We start from the raw sequence: 5,961 nt of genomic DNA on the forward strand, positions 1-5,961 counted from the left end.
TTCGGGTTCGACCTGAACCCGACCCGCAACCCGAAATTGACAGGTCTAGGTTTGGGGATAATAGTCAAACAATAATATTGGGGATCATAGTCAGACGATTGTGCCAGACGACCACGTTTTTGTACAATCCCTATCATGTTAATGTATGGAGATATTTATTTAATTATTTTTATTGAGAAAATTAATTATATTAAAATTATTATATTTATTTTAAGATTAGTTTAATATAAATTTTAGAAATAGAATAAATTTCAAGTTTATATTAAATTATTAATACAATTCATATAACCATAACTATTTATTAATTTCTCATATGTGTTTAGCTAATCTAATACAATTTTTTAGGAATGGTCTTTAATGTTGTATTCCAACCGTTGGATCTCATGACCTGAATTATGAACCGTCTGATTAATTAGGGGAATGCTGTATATGAAAACCCCGCCTTTTTCTAGCCGGCCACTTCCGGTTTTTCAAGCGCGAAGCAAGAGATCGAGCAAGCACAGGCGAGGAGATCGACAAAGAAAGGGATGCGGATGAAGATGCGAAATGACACCTTGAAACGAAAAATGCTAATTCAAACATTTTCAGGTTTTTTGTGAAATCTTTTTTGGGAATTTACAGTACGATCTTATTTGTTCTGCAAATCTTAGGTTTAGATTTTCGTTTCTGTTTATAGTTCTGATCCATCAATGCTATGGATTGGCATTCTTTGTTGATTTGTGCATTTTTACCCCTTAAATATCGAATGGTCATTTGATTTGTATGAGCATGTTTCTTCTTAGGATTGTAGAGGGAAAGATTTCGGAAGCTGTCGGGAACGCCTCTCTCTTTCCGACAAGATTTATGAGGATTTCAGATAACGATGAACCTCGCTGTTTAAAACAAAGAAGAAACCCTCCTTTGGGAGAAAGGAACCAGTGCACAGTGTTCATGGTGCGGGGAAATGTAAGCTTCTATTTATTGTAAAAGCTTATCGATTTCGTTAGTTTCTTCTTAGGGATAGAATTGTGAATTCATTAAATGTTTGGTTTATCTTGGTTTGAATGCCGGTTAGGATTTTCATGAATCGTCATTCTCTTAGAACATATTGTTTCATTTTTTATGTGACTATTCTTTGGCAGGATATTATGAATCTTGCGATTTGTTTAGGCTATAGTCAGAAATGATATTGATGCCGGCGCACCTGCAAAGGATTAAGAAACAGAGAAAACAAGCAAGCAACTAGACAGATAAACTGTATAGTTTTTCTGTATTGATAATAATAAGACTTATGCCGTATTCCTTACCGGAATTCTAGTATATACTTCCTACTTTTCTCCCATACGATTAAAAGTATAAAACAGTAAAGTGTCTTCTGTACTATGCAACTAATTAAAGCACTAAGGGTAGTGGAGCTCACAACAACACTAAGCAATGTAACTGAAATATGCTAAGAAGATAAAATACTCCCTTGAACACCATAAGAGGAGATGCTCCGCATCATTCGCCCCATCAAGAAGGAAATCTGTGCTAACAGATTGAATTTGCGTCATATTGTAGTCGGGAGGGTTATAAGCATAAATGTCTTTAACGTTGAAAGTATGTGATGTATTAAACTCCGCCGGAAGATCCACAACATATGTGTTATCATTAATCTTTTTGCTAATAGGAAAAGGCCCCCATTTTCTTTTGCCCAATTTGGTGTATTCACCCACTGGTAGTCGCTCCCTCCTCAATCGGACGAAAACCAAATCTCCAGGATTAAACAACTTTTCTCGTCGATGGCCATCCACAGCCAACTTATACTTCTCATTGGCCCCTTGTAGCTTTAACCGAATATTAGATAAGAATTCTGTATAATGGTCGGCTAATGCAGAGGCCGCCTTACTTTTGCACTTTGGAAGCACTGCAACATCAAGAACTGTATTTGGTACTTTAGTATAAACAATACTAAATGGGCACATACCAGTGGAATGATTCACATGTAATTTAAAGCAAATTCCGCTTGACCGAGCAACTCATCCCAGATTTTTGGGTTGTCTTGAACTAAGCATCGCAAGAGATTACCCAGTGTGCGGTTAACCACTTTTGTTTGGCCATCGGTCAGCGGGTGATATGAGGAACTTAGTTGGATTTGAGTGTGCAATCTCTTCCACAGTTCTCTCCAAAAATGGCTAATGAAGTTAACATCTCTATCCAATGTGAGGCTTCGAGGAATGCCGTGTAAGCGCACAATTTCTTTGAAGAAAATCTTGGCAATATTTAGAGCATCGAATGTTTTCTTACAGGCAATGAAGTGCGCCATTTTTGAAAAGCGATCCACCACGACCATTATCGAGTCATTGCCATGCTTTGTCCGTGGCAAGCCAAGTACAAAATCTAGGCTCAAATCCTCCCAGATGCATTCCGGCACGGGTAAGGGTTGATACAATCCGGTGCTTTGTCCTGCTCCTTTGTAACTTTGACAAATGGAACACCTTTCGACAAACTTAGAGCCATCTCTTCTTAGATGCGGCCAAAAAAATAGCTACTGTAGTTGACTTACTTTGTTACCTCGACCTAAGTGAGTGGAGAAACCACCCGCATGAGTCTGTTTAATAATCTGCTGTCTCCAAGATGAGCTAGGAATGCACAATAAATTTCCCTTAAATAAAAACCCATGGCGGATAGAATAGTCGGCTGATGGTTCCTGCTGACAACATTTGAGCCAATGTTCCTGGAAGTAATCATCATCTGAATATAACTCCTTTAAGCATTCAAGGCTTGCAAATTCATTTTGTAACCTGGTTATAAAAGCAGCCCTTCTACTAAGCGCATCGGCTACCCGATTTTGCACTCCGCTCTTATGTTTCAGCACAAAGGTAAATTTTTGTAAGAATATAATCCAGCGCGCATGCATCCGATTAATGATATTTTGAGAATTGATATATTGTAGAGCTTTGTGGTCGCTACAGAGGACAAAATCTTGGTGTAATAAGTAATGCTCCCACTGTTTCAGCGCTCTAACAACGACATACAGTTCCTGCTCGTAAACAGTTCACCTTTGCCGAGATGGACATAACTTTTCACTAAAAAATTCCACCGGTTTTTTGTCTGGAGATAAAATTGCCCTGATGTCAATGGTTGATGTGTCAGTGTCAACCATGAATGGTTTGTTAAAGTCAGGTAATATCAAAACTGGAGTCGAAGTTAAAGCAACTTTGATTGCATCAAAGCTCTGTTGCTGTTCATTTGCCCAGGCAAGTTGCGGTTGCTTCAACACATTGGTGATTGGAGCCATTATACTGCTGAATCATCTAATGAATCTCCGATAAAAATTAGCGAACCCGTGGAAGCTGCGAATATTAGATAATGAACGAGGGATAGGCCAATTTTCTATTGCCGCCACTTTTTTTGGATCCATACTAGTACCAGCTACTGAGATAAGAAACCCGAGGAAAGACACCTGTTATGTAGCAAATTCACATTTGTGGCGATTCAAAAACAATTTGTTATTTCTTAAGGTGTCAAACAGAGCTGTTAGGTGCTTGAGGTGGTCGTCACTTGTGGTGCTGTACACTAATATATAATCAAAATATACAACACAACATTTATTGAGAAACAATTTAAGCACCTCATTCATCAAGCGCATGATCGTAGCTGGTGCATTGCACAAATCAAAAGGCATTACCTTCAATTCATATAAGCCTTGACGGGTTTTGAAAGCCGTCTTTAATTCATCCCCGGGACGAATTCTTTTTTGGTGGTAGCCACTGCGTAAGTCTAGCTTTGAAAATATAGTGGCTCCGGATAATCTATCCAGCATATCCTCTATTCTCGGTATTGGAAAACGAAATTTAACAGTAATGCGGTTGATAGACCGGCTGTCCATGCACATTCTCCAGCTGCCATCTTTCTTGGGCACCAACAAAGCCGACACAGCGCAGGGGCTCACACTAGGTTGAATCAGCTATTTGTCTAAAAGCTCGTCGACAATCTGTTGCAAGGCTTGATGCTCATTTGGACTCATCTTGTAATGAGGCAAATTAGGAAGAGAGGCCCTCGGCATTAGCTCAATTTGATGTTGAATAGCTCTCATTGGTGGAAGTTCATTCGGGAGTTTGGACGTACAAAGGTCCGTGTATTGCTGTAACAGCGAGCTGATCTCTTTTGGCATCGTCTGTTCTTCACTAATATGGCTATGTTCTTGGACAATTAAAGCCAGTATGCAATTGGACTCTCGCCAAGCATTGAGCAGGGCTTTTTCGGTAATGGCATAAAGTGCAGTTTTTGATGTTATTTTAACCAATTCCTTGTCAGGTGTGCGGGGCAATAATCACAATCTTTTCCCTTTCCAGTCGAAGGAGTATGTGTTGGCCTTGCAATCATACATAGCCCCCACATCAAACTGCCACGACCGCCCCAAAATCAGGTGGCAAACATCCATCTCTACTACATCGCAGAGTACTTCACTAGCATAGTCTCGACCAATTGAAAAGGTCACTTTGCACATATCCAACACGGCAATTTCCATCCCCTTTTAACCCAACTAATTTTGTACGGATTGGGGTTCTTCGAAGTCTTCAATTGCAAAGCCTGCACCACCGTGCGGGATATAACATTTTATGTACAACCACTATCAATTAACAATTCACAATTTTTCCTTGTATAGTGCATTTTGTTCTAAACAATGCATTCCTTTGGGAGCTGGCGGGCTGCCGAGGAGCCAAGAGTAATTTTTGTATCACACATAGTACTGGTTCTCTCTCATCTCCCACCACGTCTTCAGGATCTCCCTCAAGGTCACCATTATTGTTGTTAGCTTCTTCTTCTTCGTCGGCTTCAAGCATTTGAAATTGCGGCCGAGTTGGGCATTTATTGGACTTATGTCCCTGTTGGAAACATCTAAAACATTTGATGTTAGCATTTTAGCATAAGAATTCTTCCATATCGGTGCCTTGTTTTTTTGGTATGGTTTGCTCTCCAGTACTCTAGGATTTGTATTGGCTTGTGGTAATGTTGCATTAGGCGCGAAGAAGTTTTGATAGCATTGGCCGCGAAATGAAACACTGGTTTATTGTTTTCGATGGAGTAATCAAAGTTCCGTCGGTGAGTCCTACTGGACTGGTGTCTACTTAGCTGCATTTAGTCCTTGAGAGCATAGTTAATCACCCGCGACAATGACCAAATGGCATTTAGCTCTAACTTGTCTTGAATGGCCTCCCGCAATCCACCAATGTATATAGCAACTATTTGGTTGGCGGATTCATTTAAGTTATTCCGAGCACTAAGTTGATAAAATTCCTCCGTGTAATCGTTCACCATCCTCGATCCTTGGGCACAATGCTGATATTGAACATACAACATTTGATCAAAATTACTCAGCAAGAAGTGAGTTCGCAGCAACTGCTTCATTCAGAACCAACTTCGGACGATTCCCTTGCCTTCACGCCTCCGGGATTGAATCACCTGCTGTCACCACGTGCTAGCACCACCTTTGAGTCTACACGCCACATACTTCACTTGCTTTTCAGGTTCAATCTCCATGTATTCAAAAAATGTCTCTACAACCCTTTCCCAATCCAAATAATCGTTAATGTGTAGCTTGCCATTGAAGAACGGTATGTCCAATTTAACGCGAAAATCGCTGTGGTGTCTGTCCCTCTCGATTGGGCGTCGTCTACAGATTAGCTCTGGTTCGTTTTCAGACTCCGATAGCTCGAGATGATTGAATCCACCCATTTCATTTTCTGAATCGGATAAACCCTGAGTTAAATTGTCTCACAGTTGCTCCCGATCTGCTGCGAACCCTCGCCTAGCTGCCGGTATGGTTGCCGGCAATGCCACCCGAGCATTTAGGTTCCTATCTAGACGAGCATTGATTTGCCTTAGCTCTCAACGCATCTCACCAAAGAATCGGTGAACATCTGCCGATAGAGCTTCCTTTTTTTTCACCAAACTATTGTGCCCTTCCCAAAGAGCTTCCAGGCTATGTTCTTTTAT

At 40.5% G+C, this 5,961-nt stretch overlaps 1 long non-coding RNA gene across 2 annotated transcripts; it reads left to right on the forward strand.

Moving 5' to 3' along the window:
• The first annotated feature begins 434 nt into the window (after positions 1-434).
• Positions 435-5,951, forward strand: LOC110111429. 2 transcript variants are annotated; one of them, XR_002304861.2, is made up of 3 exons: positions 435-588; positions 783-945; positions 1,122-5,951. It is a non-coding gene; the product is annotated as an uncharacterized LOC110111429 (long non-coding RNA). The 2 variants fall into 2 exon arrangements; XR_003702669.1 differs by lacking the exon at positions 1,122-5,951 and having other exon boundaries at positions 783-1,108.
• The last annotated feature ends 10 nt before the right edge of the window (positions 5,952-5,961 follow it).

The sequence above is a fragment of the Dendrobium catenatum genome, unplaced genomic scaffold (genome assembly GCF_001605985.2).
Source record: "Dendrobium catenatum unplaced genomic scaffold, ASM160598v2 fragScaff_scaffold_1414, whole genome shotgun sequence".
Classification (NCBI taxonomy): Eukaryota; Viridiplantae; Streptophyta; class Magnoliopsida; order Asparagales; family Orchidaceae; genus Dendrobium; species Dendrobium catenatum.